Genomic DNA, 24,440 nt, shown 5'->3' with positions numbered 1-24,440 from the left:
TTCTCTGTATCTATTTTGTTTTGTTTTTTTTTTTTATATTGCACATATAAGTAAGGTATTTGTTTTCCTCTGACTTAATTGACTTAGTGTAATACCCTCAAGTTCCATCCATGTTGTCACAGATGGAAATATTTCATTTCATTTTTTTAAGTAGTATCCCATTATATATATTGCTATATATAATTACTATAGTATATAATTTATATATGGGATATAATAATATACAGTAATATATATTACTATATATATGATACATTGCTATATGGACTATATTATTATATTTAGATTACTATAATTACTATATATACTATATAGTATATATATATTATAATATATATATATTATATATAATTACTCTAGTAATTACATATAGCATATAGTGTATATATAGTATAGTATAATAAATATTTAGTATATACTTTGTATATATTCTTTATCCATTCATCCACTAAAGAATACTTAGGTTGTTTCCTTATCTTGGCTATTATAAATAATGCTGCGGGGCACCTGGGTGGCTCAGTCACTTAGCATGTGACAGGTCATGGTCTCACAGTTCGTGAGTTTAAGCCCTCCATCAGGCTCTGTACTGACGACTTGGAGCCTGGAGCCTGCTTTGGATTCTTTGTCTCCCTCTCTCTCTGCTCCTCCCCTGCTCATGCTCTCTCTCTCTCTCTCTCTCTCTCTCTCTCTCTCTCTCTCTCTCAAAATAAATAAACATTAAAAAATTTTTGTAAATAAATAATACTGCAATGAACATAAGAGTGCATATGTCTTTTTGAATTAGTGTTTTTATTTTCTTTGATAAACACCCAAAAGAATTACTGGATCATATGTAGTTGTATTTTTAATTTTTTTAGTAACTGTCATAGTGTTTTCCATACTGGATGTACCATTTTATATTCCCACCAACAGTGCATAGAATGCCCCCTTTTCTCCACATCCCTGCCAACACTCATTATTTCTCTCTTTTTTTAAGGTTTTATTTTTAAGTGATCTTCTACACCCAACGTGGGGCTCAAACCTACAACCTCAAGATCAAGAGTTGCATACTCTACCAATTGAGCCACTCAGGTGCCCCAACACTTGTTATTTCTTATCTTTGTGTTAAAAGCCATAGTGATATCTCATTGTCATTTTGATTTGCATTTCTCTAATAATTAGTGAGTGATGTTGAGCATCATTCCATATGCCTGTTGGCCATCTGGATGTCTTCTTTTGGAAAATTGTCTATTCGGATTCTTTGTCCCCCCCCCCCCTTTTTTTAAATCAGAATGATTTTTTTTTTGCAACTAAATTGTATGAGTTCTTCATATATTTTGGACATTAGCCCCTTGTCAGATGTATTATCTACAATTTTTTTTCCTATTTGTAGGTTGATTTTTCATTTTGTTGATAGTCTCTTTTGCTGTGCAGAAGCTTTTTAGTTTGATGTAGTCCTACTTACTTATTTTTGCTTTTGTTACCTTTGCTTTTGGAGTCAGAAACCATTTTCGTGACCAAAGTCAAGGAGCTTATCATCTGTATTTTCTTGTAGTAGGTTTTATGGTTTCAGGTCTTAACATTCAAGTTTTTAATCCATTCTGAGTTAATTTTTGTTAGTGGTGTAAGACAGTAGCCTTGTTTCATTCTTTTGCATATGACTGTCCAGATTTCCCAACACTATTTATTAAAGAGACTGTCCTTTCCCTATTGTATATTCTAGTGTCCTTTACTATAAATTAATTGACCATGTATGTGTGGATTTACTTTTGGGCTCTACATTCTGTTTCATTGGTCATTATGTCTGTCCTTATGCCAATATCATACTGTTGTAATTATTATAACTATGTAACATATTTTGAAATCAGGATGTGTGATGCCTCCAGCTTTGTTCTTGTTTCTAAAGATTGCTTTAGCAATTCTGGGTCTTTTGTGGTTCCATACAAATTTTAGGATTGTTTGTTCTATTTCTGTGAAAAATGCCTTTGGGATTCTGATAGGGATTGCATTGAATCCGTGGCTTACATTGGGTAGTATGGATATTTTAACAATATTAATTCTTTCAATCCATGAGCATGGGATATATTTCCGTTTATCTGCGTGTCCAGTTTCTTAAATTATTTTCTTATAGTTTTCAGTGTACTGATCTTTTACCTACTTGGTTAAATCTGTTCTTAAGTATTTCATTATTTATATATAATTGTAAATGGGATTATTTTCTCAATTTCCTTTTCTGATAGTTCATTATTAGTGTATAAGATGTATAAAAATTATGTAACCTGCAACTTTACTGAATTCGTTTATTAGTTCTAACAGTTTCTTGGTAGAGTGTTAAAGGTTTTCTCTCTATATAATTATGTCATCTGGAAATAGTGACAGTTTTACTTCTCCCTTTCTAATTAGGATGCCTTTTATTTTTTTCTTTCCAAGTTTCTCTGGGTGGGACTTCCAATTACTATGTTGAATGAAAATGGTGAGTGGGCATCTTTGTCTTGTTCCTGATCTCAGAAGAAAAGCTTCCAGCTTTTCACTGTGGCATATGATGTTAGCTGTGGGCTTGTCATATATGACCTTTATTATGTTGAGGCATGTTCCTCTCTGCCTACTTTGTTGAGAGTTTTTATCATAAATGGATGTTGGATTTTGTCAAATACTTTTTTCTGCATCTATTGAGATGATCATATGACTTGTATCCTTCATTTTGTTAATGTGATGTATCATGTCAGTTGATTGGCAGATGTTGAATCATCCTGTATCCCTGGAATAAGTTCCACTTGATTACAGCGTATGGTCCTTTTAACGTATAGTTGAATTCAGTTTGCTAGTATTTGCTTGAGGAGTTTTGGATCTATGTTCATCAGGGACATAGTCTGTGATTTTGTGTGTGTGTATATGATGTCTTTGTCTGGTTTTGGTATCAGGGTAATGCTGACCATGTAATATTTGCTTTATATATGTAGGTGCTTGTATGTTGGGTGCATATATATTTACAAATGTTATATCTTGTTGGATTGACCCCTTTATCATTATGTAATGTGTTTCTTTGTCTTTTACTTAGAGTCTTTGTTTTAAAGTCTCTTTTTTTCTGATAGAAGTATAGATACACAAGCTTTGTTTTGGTTTCTGTTTACATGTAATATCTTTTTCCGTCTCTACAATTTCAGCCTATGTGCATCTTTACATCTCAGGTGAGTGTCTTATAAGCAGCATATAGATGAGTCTTGTTTTTGTTTTGTTTTGTTTTGTTTTATCCATTCAGACACTCTGTCTTTTGATTGGACAAGTTAGTTCATTTACATTTAAAGTAATTATTGATAGATATGTACTTATTGCCATTTTGTTAATTGTTTTCTGGCTGTTTTATAGTTCCTCTCTGTTGCTTTCTTATTCTCTTGCTCTTTTTCCTCATGATTTGATGACTTTCTTTAGTGTTATGCATCGAATCCTTTCTTACTATCTTTTGTATATCCACTGGAAGTTTTTGCTTTTTGGTTACCACTAGAATCACATATAATGGCCTATATATATAACAGCCTATTTTAAGTTGATAGCAACTTAAGTTTGAACACATTCTAAAACTCTACATTTTAACCACACCCTGCTACAATTTGTTTTTGGTACTACACTTTACATCTTTTCATTTTGTCTATCTCCCACTGGCTTTCATGAGGAGAATGCAAGGTCAGGGCATGCCTGCCTGCTTTCACACAGTGGCTGGAAGGCACAGGGCCAGGGCATGCCCACCCATGCTGTCAAGGGAGAAGGAGAAGGCAAAAATGGCACCTACCAGCACCTCTATTCCCCAAAGAGAGTTCCAACAGTCCCCTGCCCTCCAGAAGTCACTATAATATAGCAAATGAATCTTTTCCTATAGTCTAGGCACTTTTCAAACTGATGCTTTTGTGCTGGCCCCTTGGGTGCATGAGTCTGCATACAAACCCTTTAAGAGAGTATCTCCACTCCATTTGGGACCCTCCATTTCCTTTGGGTCCCCTGTACATGAGCCCCATTGGTTTTCAAAGTCAGATGTTTTGGAGGCTCATCTTTCTGTTGCAGATTTCAAGTGCTGGAGTACCTGATGTGGGTCATGAACCCCTCATTCCTCAGGGAGAAGCTCTGTATTTGTGAGATCTCTCCCAATTGTGTGTCGCTGTATCAAGGGTGAGATTTTTGGCAAGACCACATCTCTGCTTCTCATATCCATGTCAGTGTGGCTCTTTACTATTCGTAATGAAAGAGCTGTGCACCTAGTTTTCGCATCTTCTTCAGTGGGAACTATTTCATACGTCACTGGAGATTCAGCATCTGTGGGAAGAGGTGAGTTCAGGATCTTCCGTGCCACCATCCTGGATCACCACCCCCCCCTCCCATATTTTAAAAAATTATATCATATTCCTGCCACCTGCGTGTGAACATAAAATTTCAAATGGAGCCTGCTTTATAATTCTAAATTTTCCATGGATATTAAACTGTAATTGATACCAGGATTTATTTTACCTGGATCAATAGTTTTTTTGATGGATGTATCTCTGTAGTAGGATAGATATATTGTCTAGAGAACATTTGCCCTACCACAAAGGTAACTAGAACTAGGGGCACCTGGGTGGCTCAGTCAGTTAAGCATCCGACTTCGACTCAGGTCGTGGACTCGCACTTCGTGAGTTCAAGCCGTGTGTCAGGCTCTGTGACACACTCAGAGCCTGGAGCCTGCTTCAGATTCTCCCTCGCTCTCTGTTCCTCCCATGCTCACGCTGTCTGTCTCTCAAAAATAAATCACGATTAAAAAAAACTTTTAACGTAACTAGAAATATGAAGTTCTTAAAATTAACAGTCTCTGGAAGAAATATTAACTGGTTTACTTCTCAAGACAGCAAAACTTCTAAACTTGCTTCTTCAACTACATTTTGTGTGTTTGTGTTTATTTGACTGATTTCCAGAGCTGAAATTAGCAATCAGAAAAGTTTGCAGAACTGACAAAACAAAATATCTTCAGGACATCTTTACAAAATAACAGCTTTTATGGTAGTGTAATTTTGTTTACAGAGAATGAAATTCATTGGCAAGATCTTTACTTTCATTCATCACTATTCTTTGTCTTTTGTCTTTAAATATGTGATATAATAATTTGGTCTGTGGTCTTTAGCAAGGAAACATTTGATTGCAAATCGAGTGTATGTATATGATTCAATCAAAACTTATACTATCTGTTCTTTGGCCTCCTGTGTAATTACCAAAAATTCAGTCCTTGGTATTTCAAGTCTTTGAGTATCCATACCCAAAGACTTGAAATATCCATAAACATACACACACACACACACACACACACACACACACATCACACGTATGTATGTGTGTGTATTGTGTGTATATATTTATATTTATTTCACACACACCACACACACGTATGTGTGTGTATTGTGTGTATAAATTTATATTTATATTTAATTTATTTCTCCCATTCCACGCTAGGAATACCAAGGAGGAATTTTAGAATTTCAGTAGATACAGGAATTGCTGGGACTTAGGAAATGCCATTATGAAATCCTGACCCCAGAGTAATATATTATTTCAATGTCAAGTTTGATATATCTCTTAGCAAGTATTCATACAAAAGTTAAAATATACTTAGAATTCATTCAGTACTTCTAAAACTGGATTAGGAGTTTTTACTAAAAAAGATGGCTCAATAAATATATTATGTTTAAGCATGGATAAAGAAATCTAATGAAGATATAATCTAATAAGCAATTCACTAATTTTTAACATGGAAATAGCTGTTTAAATCTCACTCCAAAGCACTTTAAAGTAAGATATTATACCTAATGGCAAAGTGGATTTAGTAAATAGTTTTGGTTTAAGATTTAGAGAAGACTGGCATCTGAGGTTATAAAACTGATCATGTATCTTCTTTTCTTCTTGAGATAATTATTTCTAGGAGCAATAGGAAGACCATGAACTCTGTTTTGGTGTCTATGGTTGGACTCTATCTCTTTTTAATGTCTTTTTTTCTCTGTTTAGTTACTATCTAGAAGTTCTGACTGATCACATAAAACCTTTTTCACAGAGGAGGGTAGTTAAAAAAGAGAGAGAGAAAGAAAAATTTATGTGTCTTACACTTAAAAGGATCTTTTGGCTTTTCCCTTTACAGCTTCTTTTTCTTCCCCACCATTTGGTGGGGTTTTTTTGTATGTGTGTGTGAATGTTTTTCATTAGTTATTTTAAAGGTAATAAAGATGTGTGACAAAGTTATAGCTTCTGCATTTTTTTCTACTTTTACAGTTGTGTTGGTTTCTGATCATCTACAATGAGAAAGTATGAAATTTATTTATATTAAATTGAAGGTTATTTCTAAAAATGGCTCTAGATTTACACAATTATTGTGGACAATATTTCCCTGCCCTTGGTGAAATCCTCTCTTTAAACTCCTCTGTGTTGGGCTTTCTCATCCTGCAATTCTGAAAACAATTCTGATTCAAGTCCAGCCAATTCCCTAGGTCCAGATCGGGAGTCTGTAGTAAATTTTGTTTTTCAGGAAGGATTTAAATCAACTTGAGGATGATAGCTTTTCAGTAAGTTATTTAGGAAACTGGGGATGTTTGAGAAATAGTTGCTTATCATGTTGAGCTTGGCATTTTGGAGGAAAACCATGGCATCCCACAATCATCCCTTGATCTCTGTAAAGACATGTGATTCTAGGGTGGGTGACCCATGGGTCTGACTAAGTGTAGCAAGGCTGTTTGTGGACATCTGGAGCTCAAAGTATGTCTAACATCTGCTATACTGATGTTAAGATTTTTTGCAACTTTTTTAGCTCAATCTTTATAGTAAATCTTATACACTAAGGAAGCTGGCCTAACCTAAGGAACTTATGGGGCTTTGCATTTTATATTCCTTTTTAGAGAGTGTACTTCTGCATCACAGTCACATAAGGAGCCTTTGTCTCTTCCCCAAAGTCTAGTGCCTTGAACAATGCAGATTGTTCATACACACAAGTGATGCTAAATCACACATCTCAGACCCTGAAAACACTTATAATCATGAAATGGCAAAAAGCAATAAGATTGTGATGCCAGTTTCAGTTTTTCAGATGAGAACATTTAATTTGCTTTTAGTCAGGTTGTTACTGAAAATGAAATCTTCATTTTCCAAAACTTCACCTTTGTCTGTAAATATTTTTAATCTTTTCTACTAATGGTACAATACAAGGTACCTCTTGGCTTTTATATAATTAGCATTATTTTTGCCAGGAACTTAATTATTTTCTTTATAAATAATATTTCACTAATGTTTGACTAGGGACTAGTCAAACCATAATGCCATTAGTTTGCCTCTGTAGTTTATGTCTTATTTATATAGCTCTGAATCCAAGAACTGAAGCATCTTTCAGTGCTTTATTGCTACATTTCTTTATTTACTATATTCAACATTACTAAGTTGCCTTCTGTGCACTATGCATTGTGATAGATGCTAAGGACCAAAATGTGAATAATACATAGATTCTGTTTTTTGAGGAGCTTACATTTTGGTGGGAAAAGGAATACATATGTACAAAATTATTGTAAGAAACAGGATATAAATAACAAATTGTGGAAAAGAGGCTTCTCTCTGTTTAGAGTTGCCCAAGTGGCATTCAAAAGGCAGATAGGAATGTGGGGCATTCTGACCCTTGGTGTCCAGAAGGCCAGGGTCAAACAAGATATGCAGTTACTTTTCTAGGGTCAGAAAACAGGAGATACACCAAGGGAGGGGGTTGAATATTGGAGATGAAGTCCTGGACAAAAAGATGGGGTTTAGGTGAATCTTTTCTTATGAGTAGTGGGCAATCAATGAGGCAGTGGAACATCAATATCAGATATGCAAGAAGAGTGAAGAGAAGCTTGAAGCAGAAAGAGCCATAGTGGAGGATATTGTTCAAGTCCACTCAGAAATAAGGAAGGCCTGACATTTGATAAAGACAGTAGAAACAGAGAAAGGAAGAGATTTAAGAGAAATCAAGGTGTGAGAAATCCCACGATTTAGAGGGCTTCTAGGTTGAAGGTGAAGCTTCTGATTTGCATTATTGTGTGTAGGATGGATGGGGGGAGCCAAAGGAGGAGGAGGTTGGTGGTGGGGCTGGGAAGAGAGATGAGAGATTCTGTTCTGGTCAGATTGAGATTTAGGTGCTCAAGAGACATTCAGGTGGAACTGTCCAGGAGATCATTTAAAAGCTGGCTCTGAGCCATAGAGAGATCAAATCTAGATAATAGATCTGGAACTCAACAGTTCTTAGGTAGTAGTTATAAGCTAATTACCTTAATTTTGTCAGAGTATGTGCCCACATTTTCAAAATTAATTGAACTGAGTTTATGTCATTTAAACAAAATTCACAATTTATGCCATTATGGCCTACAATCAAACAGCATCTCTTTATGTGTTTTAGTGGAACCCACCAACATATTCACATTATCCACAGTTGTTAAATAGTGAATTTAAATTAAACCTCAATGAAAACTATGTTGGAAATACATTGTGTGTTGTTTGTTTTGTGCTAGAACACTATGAGTAGCTTTGAACTATATATGTGTAAGAAAGAATGAGAAATACTTCTATTTATTTTCCCTGATGGTGGGGTTTATAATACATTAATTTATGAGAAGATAAAGGACAAACAGCTTGAATGAGAAGTGATCTCATGAGACAACATCTGAGCTCTTTTTCATGTCATTTTATGATCCCCAGGATGCTAGTAGCATTGTCAGAGGCCACTTGTATTGACAATAGTCCAGAGTCTTAAATCTCTGTTTTTTAGTTGGTGAAATTTTCTCATATTGCTGAGAATCCAGGAAATGCTATAATCAATTTTTTTTAATCTAAAAGCCATCTTTTATTTCTTTGTTTTCTCAAATCTTACCAAAGTTTTTTAACATTTCTTTTTTATTTCTATAGTCTTTCCACAGATATCCTTATGGACCCACTTCTTACCCGAGAAGTAATGTAGGCAGTAATGTCCTTTGAGCGTATGACTCTCAACTTGATTCTGACAAATTATTTAGAGATGCTGATTAGGTTACACAGGGGCCATGACCTTCAGGAGTTTTGCTGATTTGTCTGGTGGTTACCAGTCATTTTTCAAGGTCAACAAGCAGTGAGAAGGTCAACAGTGCTAAGAGAAGCCATCATATAGTGTGTAACTTGGTTTGAGATAGAATGTTGACCTCTTGTCATTAAAGAGGACATGGGGCAGATCACAGCCAAGGCTGATGCCTAAAAAGTGTGATGATACTTCTAGGGTGTCACAGCAGGAATCTCAATAGCTGTTCAATTAAAGTCAGATGTTCCGGAGAAGAGGGGACGTGGCATGCATTACAATAAGCTGAAGGGCATGATCCTTTCACTTTGGAGGGATAGAGAGTCTTACTCTGATGGCCATGTGGTTCTTAATTAGAAGAGTTTGTTTTCTGACAAGACGAACAATATTAGTTTCTAGCTCCATAGCAAAATGCTCATGGTGGATTTTGTGTGATTATCTTATCTTTGGTTATAGAATTGTCTCTAGCATCTCCTCATCCAATCTTCTCCACCCCTTTTTGCTGTACTCCTGCTGTAATTAAGTTTTGAGAGAGAAGAGAGAGTGTGGGAGTTTGCCCTTGTTAAAGACAGGTTAATTCTAGACATGGCTTTACATGTTGACATTTCCCAGTTAGCTCACAGCTCATAGTAGAATTCTGTTGAAACTGTGCCATGATATACTGCCAGCAAGTGGGAGTGGTGAAAAATACTAGGAAGGCTAGTGACGGCTAAAATAACACAAAATAGTACTGCTGTCATCACCTGTTTCGGCAACACAGCCCTTACCAACAGTGCAGCAAGGAGACCCCTACATATTTGATAGTATATTAAGGAAGAATAGTTAGCTTGCATCATTCTGATCATTTTTAGAGTGAAAAAATAGTTTTTTTTAAAAGAGAAACTAAATAATTTTATATTAAACAAGCTGGCCACTGGATGGTTTACCTACCCCCTTTATTTATTTTTATTTAAAATGTTTTGTCTCTATTATCCCTTTCAGTTTGAAATCAACTTTCAGTTTCTTTCCTTCAGGGAGAAGACAATCAGTCCTTTAAAGTGCTTGCTTTGTGTAATAGCCAAATTTTAGGGAAATATAAATTAAAACCACTTGCTGTGATTAAATTTGAAACTAACAAATACTTCCATGCATGCAACATAACCATTTTTTTTCCTGACATGATTATTTGGTGCAAGATACCCTATTTGTAAAATGTTTGCATTTGGCTCATCATAAAAGGTGTTTTCTTTTTTTTTCTCTGAAAAATACCAATTAGCCCTGATTATGTGTTGTCACTCACTTTATGTTCTTTTTCCAATGCAAAGAAAAAATAAACAAAACACAGAAGTTGGTCTTAAATATCAAAGATCAAACAAGATGAAGAAAAAAACCCCTTACCCTATGGACTCTTGGAAATTAAAATATAAAAGTCTCCTGAAATAGCCCTGCTTTATGTAATGTTGCTGTGAAACACAGGCAAAAGCCTGTTTATATTAATCATCCTTTTCTGTAGCTTCCATTGGCAATCAACTGCTGCATTTCAGCTGTAAGAGCTTACCTTACCAATGTTTTCTGTCACTGGGTAGTACTGGAAAATGTTTTCACAGGCCTCAAATATACCAGATGGAGACTATACTGTCTCCCAAACACTGACAAATCATTTATTAATTTTCGTCACGGTGATTAAAACCAGTCAAGTATAAGGGAATCTGGAAGCAAATTAAACACGTATTTATTCTAAGCTGGAAAATTCCTTAAAGTCTTTCTGATTTGCAGAAAGTTTATGTTCATTTATTCTTGTTCACCTTCTGCCAATGTCAGTGTATTTAGCATTTAGCTTTCAGGTGGAAGATCTGCCTTAGAAGAGTTGCTTAGAAGAGTTGCTTATTAAGGGAAACCCTTACATAACTACAACTGTCCCATATTACTGTGACTTCTTATTACATGACCTAGCAATATTCTGCATAATCATATATTGTAAAAACCTAATATTTCTTGGAGTGTGTCTGTCCTTCTTAGAATATCCCTCAAGCTTTACTGTGATAATTCAGAATGTTCTGACCTATCTGATTCTGAATTTCCATGTCTATCAAAGACACACCCACATGGTGCTTTCCATTCATTCATACTTAACTTAGTACCTAAGAAAATTAATACTTAGCATTTGCTGTGATTGATTTACTCTGATTACAATTAAATGATCTATAAAAGGTTCTTTTGACAACATACGATTTACGATAGACTAAGGAATCACTTCACTCAGACTTTTTACCCCCTATTTTTCTACCACTAATAATGAAAAGGATTATAAACATCTACTCAAACAACTCGTTCTTATCCTTCCTAAGTCAGTTCAGACATCACTACTTCTACCTCTACTGTAAGGTGTTTATTCTTCCCAAGATACGTTTTGGATTTTAACTATGTAAACAATATAGAAGCTTATATAGTAGTTTTTGTGTTAGGAATTTCTCTCTCTCTTTTTTTTATGTATCATTTTCTGGTCCTTAAACCCATATTGTATAGGTCAAAAGTTTTTTGAAATTGGAAGGAAAGAAATGACTTAAAATAACAAAAACTTAAAGTTTTACCATTACTTAAAATTACATTATTACTTAAAGTTACATTATTAATATTATCTCTTAATAGAATGAACAGATTTTCTCAGCCATTGGCAGGTGGAAAGGCAACCCAGTGGGTGGCTGCTGGGGAGAGAAGGGAGAAATGTTGCCTTGAGGCCTCCTTCTACCCAGGGATTTATTCTTTCACCAAAGATACTATATGATAAAATCAATTTTTAATAAATAAGTCTTGTTCTGAAAGTCCACACAATCCAGTGTGGGTGGAAGAGAATTAGGAGGTAGATTGGTGAATACAACATTAGAATTCACTGTGATACATTACAAGAGAGCTAAGATGTGCACCTAACTTAACGAGGATAGTCCAAGGAGGACTCCTGCCTAAGAAGGATTACCTTTAGCCAAGCAGAGGCTTAAAATCTTTGCAAATTAACATGTAGGCAAACGTTTACCCACAAAAAAGTTTATGCATTAAACATTAATTTGTGTTTGTATATTAATTTTAAAATAATCTATAGATTTATCTTCAATTTTAGACTACATCAATTCAATGTATTCATTGAATTCAATTTCTAGAAATGGGAGTTTTGAGTGAGACTCATTTTTAATGAGACTGTATATTCAGTAATGCTTTCAGTCAGATTCTAAGGCCTTAACTGCCATAATCAACTAGGATTTTATTAGTGCCTGCTGCCTGTAGAGAGGCACCAAGTGCAGCAGAATGTGGGGCAAGATCTTGGACTCAAGTTAGATGAACTTGAGCCTGGTCAGGCTCTGACGCTTACTAGCCATGACCTCCAGCATGGTTTTTAGTACATCCCCATCCCTCGTACAACCTTATGGTTGTGAGGAGCAAATGTATGCAAACTGCTTGGCATGGTTACTGGTACATAACATTTGTGCAATAAATTTTAACTATTTGTTGAATGATTGAATGAGTAAACATTGTTGTTATAAATTCTTAACAGAGTTAGTGAAATAGGTCTAATCCTTTCTACAAATTGGTTCTTGTGGTAAAACTGAACTTTCTTGGCAATGGATAGGTATTTTATCAGTTTTTAATTCCCAGGATATATTTTTTATTTAAGATAGATAATAAGTCATGTAGTATACCACACAGAGAAGACACATTTTATAAATATGGATTTAAGACAGTAAGTAGCTATAATAAGCACACAGTAAAGAAATACTCAGTGAGATACATAGAGATATAGACCTAGCTAGCTAGCTAGCTATCTGTAATGATTTTTTAGGAAGGTAACTGTAGCTCAGGATAGCAAAGTGGTTAAGAGCACAGACTAATTGGGTTTCGTTAAAACAGCCATTTTTATCATGTCTCACAATTCTGCAGGTTGCTTGGACACACATGGGTAGTTCTGCTGGCCTTGATTGGAGTCTTTCATGCAGTTACAATCAAATGGTGGCTGCAGTGGCAGAGATGACTCCCTCACGTGGCTGGCTGTTGGCGTAGGCTCTTGGGCAAGACTGGAGAGTCTCTGTTCTCCTTCATGTGGCCTCTCCATCTGGCTTAGACTATTCAGCACATGGCAGCTGGATCTCCAAAATAAGTGTGCCAGCTGAGAAAATACCAGTGTGAAAGTGGCTTATTAAGCCTCTGCTTACATAACACATGCTAATGTCTCAGTGTCCAAAATCAGTCATGGGGTGAGCTTGGAGTCAATGGGAAAAGGCATTCCACCAGGACCGGAATGCTGGGAGGTATAGTTGATTGGTGACCACCAAAGTAATAGGGCACAACAGGGTTGGATCCCAACTCTGCCTCTTAATAGTTGTGGGGGCTTGGGAAGTTATTTCTCTTCCCTGTGCCTCAATCTTCTCATTAATAAAGTGGGGAAAATTTGGTATTCTCTTCAGAGTGCTGCTGTGAATACTTTTGTCAGCAATGAGTTAATGAATGAATTAATACACAAAATATGTGCAACAGCTTTGATATATAAAAGCACTGAAAGTAAGCTAGTTTTAATAGTGGTGATGATAGTAATAGTTGTAGTAAGAGTAATAGAATTATTATTAGTAGAAGCAGCAATAAAAGTAAAAAAAGAAATATCATTTTAGGAATAGAGTACAGCTTCACGACAACTGCTGATTTAGTTTCACAAGAGCTTTTAAAATCTCTAGTATGTTGATTTTTAGAAAGCTAACAGGTTGGGTTTGGTTTCCCTTTGATCATATTGAAAACTAATAAAATTTTCCTCACAGTTCAGGGGCTAGAAAACACACACTGAAAGATACATACAATTCATTTAGAGAAGCAAATCAGAATTTACAAAATACAATAAAAGGATCTTTGATTTAAGGAATTAAAGAGCTCTTCCCGGTTCAGTTAAGAGTTTTACAGATCATTAACTACTTGACAGGTCTGTTCAATAAAGAAATGACTATAATTCCAAAATAAGCCACTAATGAGTTTTTAACACCTCCAAGGTACTTCTTAGGAAAGTACCACAAATAGAGGCTAAGAAATAATTAATATTTTTAGAGATATACCCCCTGGGATCAAAAACATCTACTCAATCACCCCAGGCGATAATCTCCGAATTATTTCTCAATTCCCAATCAACTTCTAAGTATCTTTAATCCCTTTCTCTCCATCCCCGTCACCACTTCCCAATTTCATGGACTAATCTTTTTTTCATCCCTATTAATGTAAATCTTCTAACTGGTCTCATGAATTTGGTCTCTCTGCATTGTAGTTCTGCTGCCAATGTTCTCTTTCTGAAAACAAAGATGAGATCTTGTCACTACCCCACCATCTCTCATCTTCCAACACTTTGAGACTTCTTATTTCATACCTGTAAGGTCCAAACTGCTCAGCAGGATGGTGAAAGCTCTATTTTGATACTTAGTAAATGCTTAATAAGAGGCTGTTAAATTAAAGAATGTCCCAACTTGGGGTCTATCATAATCTATTTATGGAGAAGTGCCTGTCGGGTTCTTGAAATAGGAATGACCCTAAGGTCCCTAGACTTACACTTGGATTGCCTGCTAGCTTTTATGAATATTTAAAGTGAAATAAGTTGTATCTCAATTAATCTACTAGCTACGCTTCCTCAAATAAGAGCATTTGACAGTCTGATACACCTGAATAATTAAGAGTGGTACTTATATACCTTTACCATGCATGATCACAAGTTCTGTATAGGAGCAATGGCACCCTCCATTAAGGCTATGATTTGCATAGTAAAAACTTGATAAAGCAAACTTGAATTCGCTGGAATGGTATCATTGTTTGTATTTAGCTAGGAGAGTTTGTGTTATGCTTCCACTTTAAAAAATCAGTGTATTTTCTTGTTTTGTGATGTGATTAATTGTTAGTAGCTTATTTGATGGCTTGCCAAATGTAGTAAGGGCACTGGACATTTGTTTGCTAATCTGTTTACAGGAGAGAGAAAACTTGTGGAGTTTTTTTGATGACTGTGTTCTTATTAACTTCTTTTAAAACATGCTTAACTCATATAGTCTCTGTCACCAGTAATTTTTTTTTTTTTGCAGTAGAGTTCACTCTGTTTTCTCTGAAATTGTGTCCTGAATGAAAAAAACCCGAATTTAGAATAACACTGTTCATATGCCAGTGCCTCTTAAAAATGGGGGGTTGGGTGGTGAGAAATTGCCAAATACTGTGGGGTGCCATGGAGCACTGAGACTGTGAGCTTGGGTTTTTTTATTTAAAAGACAAGTGCAGATTAATATGGCTTGCTACAATAGGCAGGGATGAATAGAAGACTGATATAAAAACAGAAGAATCATGTCAGGGTGTTGGTATTCTTTGGGGTTTTGTCCTAGTCCCTCTTCTTACTTTCAGACTCACCCTGAAGAGTGTTATCCCCTCCCATTGTTTCCATGGCCACCCACATGTGCATGGCTCACAAATGTGTATCATCCCACTTGGATGCCTAGCAGGCCCCTCACCTTCAACATGTCCCTAACTGAACTTGTCATTCTCCTCAGAGCTGTTCTTCAGTGAATGGTTCCATCGTCCATCATCCTCAGGTCTCATATATCTCTCCCTCCACCTCTCTTATTCCTAACATCCAATCCATCCTTTTCTCCACTTCCCAAGTGTCCCTCAAGTGCCGTGCCTTTATTTCTACCCTTTTAGATATTACATCTGTTGTCTGGATGATCCAATAGCCTCTTCCCTGGCACCCTTGCCTCAACCATCATCCCAACCCTAATCCATCCTTTCTGTTGTAGCCTGATGCCAAAAAGCAAATAAATTGATTATGTGCGTTACTCCCCCTCTTAAATCTTTTCATTGGCTTCTCATGTTCCCTGAGATAAATTTAATGTTCCCTAACTTAGCTGAAGATCCTCCAGTGTCTGGCTATGTCCTATGTAACTCTCCATCCCTATTTCACAGCACCCTCACTCCATGCTCCATCCTGCACTATCTAGAATGGTAACTGCTATACACATATGGCTATTTACATTTAAATTAATTAAAAGGAAACAAAAACAAAATATCATTTCTTCAGTCATAATAGCCACATTTTGTATGCTCAGTAGCCACACATGAGGCTAGTGGCTGCCATGTGGGATAGCACGGATTATAAAATGTTTCCGTAATTGCAGAAAGTTTTATTGGAGAGCCTTGTGTTGAAATCCTTTCATTTCCCAGAGCTTTGCCTTCTTCTCTCATTTATACTCTTTTTTATCCTTTGCCTGGAATGATTTCTAATTATTCTTTCCTCCCATCAATGCCTTGTGATTCCCCACCATCATTTTTAATAGACTTTATTTTTTTAGAGTGTACATGAGGAAAAGATACAGAGGATTCCCATATACCTTCCGCTCCTATACACACACACAACACCTCCCATTATCAACATCCCCCACCAGAGCAGTACTTTTGTTAGAATGGATGAACCTACATTGATGCATCATTATCACCTAAAGTCCATAGTTTATATTAGGGTTCACTCTTGGTGATGTACATTCTATGATTTGTAACAAATGTATAATGACATGTATCTATCGTTATAGTATCATAAGGAGTACTTTCACTGCCCTAAAAGTTCTCTGTGACCTACCATCATTTTTTACATATCACTCAACTTCTCTAAAATTCACTCTTCATCTGCTAACAAATCAAGTCCAAATTAGACTGCAAAGCTTTCTCGTATCTCCCTCCTCTGAAGTCCTATGAAATTACAGAGTTGAATATAAAGTAACCAGGACTTTTTAAACTGGAGAATAAATCAGAATTTATTCACAGTGTTGAATATTGAATAGTAGCTTATTTCAAGGCACTGCCTTAATCAAAATATTTTTTGGATACCCACTCTTGGAATTCTCTTCAGAAATAATTTGTCTTTTATAAAATGATTTCATTAATATGTGGTGACATTTCTTTAGGTATCAGTCTCTGTATTCACTATTCTTGGTTCTATCTGATACTCAGTTCTTTCCAGAAATTGAATCTGTCTTCAAAATTACAACTTTAGGTGTTTAAAAGTTATATACAACAAGGGAATCCCATAGAATCCAAAAAAGTTTTTAAACCTTGGCAATACCTGTTTCATGTTTATAGGCAGTGAAGGTGACAGCTTTGAAAAGGATCACACTCACTCATGTTGGTTAGTTCTGATATGTTTGTTTAGAAACAAATAAACCAAAACCTATAGGCTATGGTATCATTCCTTCTCAGATGTTTACAGGTAACTTGATGATTACCTGGTACGTTGCATTGTAAAGTTGAACCTATTTTCAAATTTTAATTAACGTTTTTTTGTTTATGTATTGTACCTCGAAGTACTTGATAAAAACTCCTTGAAAGCAGACTCTTAATCATTTTTAATGTTTTCCATGGCACCTCAATTACTGCTAACAATAGTTAATAAATAATTAATACTTTGCAGTTTCCACAGCGTACCTAGAAATATGATCCCCTATTTCCTTACACAGTCCTGTAAAGTAGGCATTTTTCCTATAATCCCCAACCTCTAGTCAAAAGAAAGTGGAGGTTGGGGCATGGAGTGTGCCATTCTGGGCCTATATGAAGTAAGCTAACAGGCAGAAACAGGAGCTATCTGATCACTTTGGGATTTATAGAGGATACAGCGGCTTTTCCTTTATCCATGCTGGTGATGCATTTTTAAGGGGCCAATGTAGGCCCTTAACAGCCATTTTCCTACTGCTGATACAGGGTACTGACCTACCAGAACCCATACCTTTCATTCACTCATCCATGCTTTGTAACCATGTTGGCCATCAACAAACAGTGCAACTTCACTGATTTTTCAGTAGTATGTGCTCAATTTTTTTTTGTTTTGATTTAAATATAAATCTTAACAGGATTCTCTCAGAGGCTGGGTTTTGGGGGTATTTTTTTCTTAGATATTTCTGGGACTTTTCAATATGTGGAATGAACATGTATTGCTCTTAAAATTAGAAAAACTGATGGGGCGCCTGGGTGGCTCAGTCGGTTGAGCATCCAACTTCGGTTCAGGTCACGATCTTGCGGTTTGTGAGTTTGAGCCCCACGTCGGGCTCTGTGCTGACAGCTCAGAGCCTGGAGCCTGCTTTAGATTCTGTCTCTCTGTCTCTGTCTCTCTCTCTCTGCCCCTCCCCCACTCATACTCTGTCTCTCTCTCCTTCAAAAATAAACATTTAAACAAATTTTAAAAATAATAAAATTAGAAAAACTGAGCGCCTGCATAGCTCAGTTGGTTGAGCATCTGACTCTTGATTTCAGCTCATGGTCATGATCCCAGGGTAGTGGGATCGAACCCCGTGTCAGGCTCCATGCTGAGCATGGAGCTCACGTGCACTGTCTCTCTTTCTAAAATAAAAAATTGAAATAAAATTAGAAAACCTTATTTTTTTACTTGAGTCATTTAGATTTTAATAGCATCTTAAAAACAAGAATAGTTAAAAATTTTTTGAGAAGTCAAATAGTGGACACTGTAGGAGTATTGTTCATTTCTCTCAAATCATAGCAGAGTAAGTATTGCATTTCACTTCTCACATGTTAACTTTTATAATCTGATTATCTACCTCTACCTCTTTATAACAAATGACTTTATTTTCAGTGTGAGAAAAGACTTGCTACTTTACGATGGAAACTCCAGGTGACTTCTATATATCCCAGGTAACTCCGCGTTTACTGTGTTCTTCTTCCACATCACTCACTCTTTGCTAAGTCACACCCTGAACATTCCTCCCGTTTTTTTAAATTCATATATAATTTGAGACATATCCATTTCTCAGGTTTGGCGACAGTTCAGGACCAAGGGACAAGGTCACAGAGATTATAGACTGTTGAATGTGTGACAAGGCGGCTCATAAAGAATCTGGTCAGATGTCCTTCATTTGCCTGTAATTAACTACAGCTGCTTTTTATGTTGCGAGCTGATCTTTGATCTGCTTTCCCCTTCAGACCTCTGTGCACAAGGTAGTTAAAAACAAACTAGGAGGCCAATTTTAAAGACAAAAAAAAAAAGAAAAAGAAAAGAAAATCCCTTCGGGGTAATCAAGTGACAGTTGAAGCAGCCATAAGCTGTTAGCTTTATTCATTAGAGAACTTTAAACATGTCAAGAAATAGAATAATGTCCCTGCTATTAGATCAGCCTCAACAATGAAGATTACAACAGCCTTGGGACGCATGAGTGGGCAAACTTTTTGTGAAAACAAGTTTATTGAGGAGCATTGTACTATAGTGGCACAGAATCTAGCTTACACAGTTTCATAGCAAGAATATTGGTTCAATATGCATCGAGAAAGTTGGCCCTCTAGGAGTGGCAGATTTACAGTGCAACCTTGCTCTAACCCAAATGGCCCCTGCAATTATGTTAAGAAAAACTTCCTACAGGTTCTACCGCTCGAGTGGATGGCCTCTGTTACACCACATCGCTCTTGCCGAAACATTTACAATAGTGCATGATCCAGCATAAATTTTAGTTTGGTAATGACCATGTAAATCTTGAAATCTTTCACAGGTTTATGTAATTGATATGGTCTTCTTCTGAATCAAAATTCTAATGTCAATATCAACAATCTTAAAAATAGAGCATTCGTTAGAGCAAATAATCTTGGACTAGAGTTTAAGAACTGTATCGAAAGAGGGTCAATTCTAATCATATCTAAGTGGATTCCCTGGTATCATTTTTTTCTTCTTTATCGTAATCTGTAGCAGCCTACTCATTATTTGGGGGCTCTTAATAACATGAAAGAATATTTGATTTAAAAGGGAGAACATCCAGAACTTCCCAAACCTTAAATTTTCACCATGCATTTTCAATTTTCAAAGTGGCTCTTCCTCCTAGTAAGTTCCAGAGAAAAGTCAGCCTTATGATATCTCTTGTCACCTACAAAAATTAAGAGAAACAGACACCTTCCTATATTTCATATTTTTCTTATTCTTAAAAGTGACATTTTTGCTCAGGTCAAAATTAGGAGGCTCTTTCAGTTGCTGATTCATGTCAAGTTCTTCCAAATGATATGTTAGCAATCCATTTATTCCTTTATACCTAATTGATTTGTACAAGCTTAACTTATGAGTGAGAGTCATGACTTTCCGTTGGATAAACTTATGGCTTTTCCCCAATCACATCACTTACCTCTTTCTTGGATCTTGTAATCATATTGTGTGCCTTGCCCTTCAATATTCCTGTTAGAGGATGTTCTTTCAACAAATAAGAATTTGCTAATCTGAAGAGCAGTATGTGTGGAGAATATACTTTGTCCTTTAATACCTGAATGTTTATTCTAAATACTCCATGTTTGAGGTTTGAAAGAACTTTCTAAGAAGAAAAATAAGGGGAGGTGACACCTTATTTTATATATTTTCAAAACAGAATGATTATACTCAGTTAATCATATATGATTTAGACTTCATATCTATAGGCTAGAGACACTTATGTGGCCAAACAAGGGAAGCAGGAGGGCCAGATTCAACAATGGGATACAGGGGGCACATGTCCCTGTACTCAGCTCTGGCTAGTTGTTGTCTTGCAGAAAGGTGACTCAGGGATGCCAGATATTTCAGTTTTTCAGGTAACCTGAAATCTGATTTTTTTTTTATGTGAAAACTCCTGATTTCTAAATGTTGACAACCAACTCATTCTTGAAAGAACACTGTGTGAACTGAACAAAACACATCTGTAGACTATTTTCTGGAGGTAGTGCCTCAATCTTCTTTTCAATGCTTATTGCTTGGGCAAGCTATGACATGGTTTTCAAAAAGTAGATAGAAGATTTTGAGTTCCTTGTGGATGATACTGTGTAATCAGAAGTGTGCACACAAACTGATAAAAAGAAATAATGGCATCAAGGTTAGGAATAGCAAATGCTTATATAGTGATGACTTATAGTCTTTCACACTCTAATGGATCCTCAGAACACGCAGTAAGGCCAATAGGAACATTATTTTTATTCCCATCTTATAGAGGAGGAAATTGAAGCTCGATGGGTCCTTATTTCAAGGACACAGAATCTTTAGAGAAATTGTTGAAGGTCATGGATTTCTCTTGTCATAAAAATGAACACTAAAAAAGAAAAATTTAGCATGTAATTTCTAGGAATTCGTGGACACCTTCCTCTTTCCAAAGTTCAACCACAGGTTAAGAACCTCTGGAATAAGTGATCTGTGAAACTTGATACAGAGCTCAAACAGAGATTTTCAGAGGGGTGTGTGTGTGTGTGTGTGTGTGTGTGTGTGTGTGTGTATGTGTGTGTGTGTGTGTGTTTCTACTACATGCTTCCCTCCTTAGAGAAAGGCACAGTTGAGACAGCAGCCAATAGAGTAGAGCCTTCCCAGGCTGAAAAGCCATCTGCAATTCCATCCCTGCCCCCCCCCCCCCGTCCCCACTAGAAAGACTAGATTCTGAGATGAGGCTGGAACTGGGGAGGATGCCATCAGTAGTACAGCCGGAACCTTCACCATCATGGTCTCTAGAACACTTCTCAGGGTTATCTGAGAAGTTTCAGAGTTACAAATAGTGATAGCAGCAAGAAGAGTAGCCACTGTTTATCCCATGATTATACTATGTCAGACACTGTGCTGAGTGCTGAAGTCAGTACAGTTTGTGCCTCCATCACACAGATAAGGAAACTGCTAAACCAAGATTATCATTCAGACTCTGCATCCAACACTGTTAACCACTCTAATTCTGCCTTTCCTTCTGGAGTGAGCATATGGAGGAGATGGACGTGCAGGGGAGGATCCTTTATTCCATAATTATTCTTAAGATACATGATAGTATGAAAATTCCTGAAAGGTCCATTGATTTTCCTTCTAAGACACAATGTTGTTAGTTTTCTTTTTTCAGGTAGTATGGCTTTTTATTTTTTTTTTTTTTTTTTTTTTTTTTTTTTATTTTTTTTTTTTTTTTTTTTTTTATTTTTTTATTTTTTAATATATGAAATTTACTGTCAAATTGGTTTCCATACAACACCCAGTGCTCATCCCAAAAGGTGCCCTCCTCAATACCCATCACCCACCCTGCCCTCCCTCCCACCCCCCATCAACCCTCAGTTTGTTCTCAGTTTTTAACAGTCTCTAATGCTTTGGCTCTCTCCCACTCTAACCTCTTTTTTTTTTTTTTTTTCCTTCCCCTCCCCCATGGGTTTCTGTTATGTTTCTCAGGATCCACATAAGAGTGAAACCATATGGTATCTGTCTTTCTCTGTATGGCTTATTTCACTTAGCATCACACTCTCCAGTTCCATCCATGTTGCTACAAAAGGGTAGTATGGCTTTTTAAAAAAATACTGGGCATTTAAGAAGGTAAAGGAAAACCCAATTGTACCCAGTTTAGTAGAAATTTCATATGTATCAGTCGTTGCTAAACCCCTGTTATGCTGCCTAAATCAGTGATAATCTGTGTATCTTCCATGTCTTTTAAAGGCCAGACAGACCAAATTTATCTACAACCCAACTAAGTGTGCAGTATTTCCAAATACTTCAGGAAATAATACATTGTGGATTTTATTTCTTCACTTTTCGCACATGGTATTATATGTGTCATGTAAAATGTGATACTTGCCAAATTAAAATGAGCATATGCCAAACACGAACAGCTTACACAAGATACAGAGTGTAAAACTTTTTATTTATGTGGAAAACCCCAGTAATCAAGAGTATATCCCCTTAACAGAAGTGCATAACTTGTAATGAGTTATGCAAACTGGTTGTTAAATGAATAATCTTGGAGTTCATGGAATTTGAAGAATTTTTTTAAATGTTTATTTATTTATGAGAGAGAGAGAGAGAGAGAGAGAGGAGGAGCACAGAGAGAGGAAGAGAGAATCCCAGGCAGGCCTCATGCTGTCAGTGCAGAGCCTAACGTAGGGCTTGATCTCACCAACCTGTGATATCATGACCTGAGCCAAAATCCAGTCAGTCGCTTAACCGACTGAGCCCAGGCACCCTCAAAGAATGTTTTTTAGGCACACAGTGTACGGAAGGCTAATTTGCTATATGGATGATACTTGAAATAGAAATGTAAGCTTCAAGTGAACATCCAAAATGGAGAACTTGAATTTTTAAAATATTTCAATGTTATTTAAGTGACAAGAAATATAAATAGTAAAATAAATTTTCTTGGGAGTTATTTCTACTTAAAATTTTTTGTTTAGGTTTAAAAGCAGGATTTTATATTAGAAATCCAGTCTAAGCACAGCAAACTGTCATCATTTGTTAAATACAGTTCCCCACTAGCTGGTATTTCATGGTTTCTTAAAGCCAGGCAAGATTCTGAAAGAACATAATTGCTTTGTCTTAGAATTAAATGTATTTTATAAAATTCTATTTACTTTAATTTTTTTAACCTTTATTTATTTTTGAGACAGAGAGAGATAGAGCATGAACGGGGCAGGGGCAGAGAGAGAGGGAGACACAGAATCGGAAGCAGGCTCCAGGCTCTGAGCCATCAGCCCAGAGCCCGACGCGGGGCTGGAACTCACGGACCACGAGATCATGACCTGAGCTGAAGTCGGACGCTTAACCAATTGAGCCACCCAGGCACCCCTCTATTTACTTTAAAGTACACAATTCATGCATTGTGTTTATGTTTATGAAATTAGCTTTCACTGTCCATCTCATCCGCTAACCTTTTCTGGTAATAGTTTACCATAATTCAGATTCCCTCAAAATATATCATTTTATTGCCTTTATCCCCTAATGGTTGAATTACTGATCCTGTGTAATTATACCACTACTTTGAAAGTTTGTCAGCTTTCACTTCATGATTTTTTTGTTTAACTTCTGCTGCTACTCCTCTGGATCATGTAAAAGATTATCCTACTCTCAGGGCACCTGGGTGGCTCAGTCAGTTAAGTGTCTGACTTTGGCTAAAGTCATGATCTCACAGTTCGTGGGTTCAAGCCCCACATCGGGTTCTGTACTGACAGCTCACAGCCTGGAGCCTGCTTCAGATTCTGTGTCTCCCTTTCTCTCTGCCCCTCCCCTGCTTGTGCTCTGTCTCTCAAAAATAAATAAACATTAAAAAAAAATTTAAAGATTGTCTAGATTTTTTTTCTAGGGGAAAAAGTGTGGGATGTATCTTAAGCTTATCACGGATTTATTTCTAAATCTTGCAAATTAACATGTTTCCTTTCCTGTCATTGTTTCCTCTTATCCCTCCTTTCTGCCCTACTGGTCCATGCCTCCTAAGTTCTCCTTTGGATTTTCATCTCATGACCTAATGCCTCAGGGTTTTTTCCCCCCCATGGGGCAGCGTTTGCACACAGCTGTTCTGTAATGTATAGCATATATTGGCTTGAGAATGGAAATTTCACTTCTGTAAAGTGGTTTGGGATATAGTTTTGTGCAAGATGCTATGCCAAACTGAACTGTGGATTGTAACATGCAGCC

At 36.4% G+C, this 24,440-nt stretch overlaps 1 protein-coding gene and 1 long non-coding RNA gene across 3 annotated transcripts in view; both read left to right on the top strand.

The window, feature by feature from the left end:
* SLC25A21 (solute carrier family 25 member 21) overlaps positions 1-24,440 on the top strand; it is a 480,180-nt gene that overhangs the window by 248,917 nt on the left and 206,823 nt on the right. The gene's annotated exons all lie outside the window — the stretch shown is intronic.
* LOC122239589 lies at positions 1,030-23,455 on the top strand. Of its 2 annotated transcripts, XR_006218814.1 has the most exons (4): positions 1,031-1,071; positions 3,144-3,167; positions 18,657-18,715; positions 23,417-23,455. It is a non-coding gene; the product is annotated as an uncharacterized LOC122239589 (long non-coding RNA). The 2 variants fall into 2 exon arrangements; XR_006218815.1 differs by lacking the exon at positions 3,144-3,167 and having other exon boundaries at positions 1,030-1,071.

This window comes from Panthera tigris, chromosome B3, assembly GCF_018350195.1.
Source record: "Panthera tigris isolate Pti1 chromosome B3, P.tigris_Pti1_mat1.1, whole genome shotgun sequence".
In the NCBI taxonomy this organism is placed as follows: domain Eukaryota; kingdom Metazoa; phylum Chordata; class Mammalia; order Carnivora; family Felidae; genus Panthera; species Panthera tigris.
This window is presented reverse-complemented; position numbering and strand designations above follow the sequence as displayed.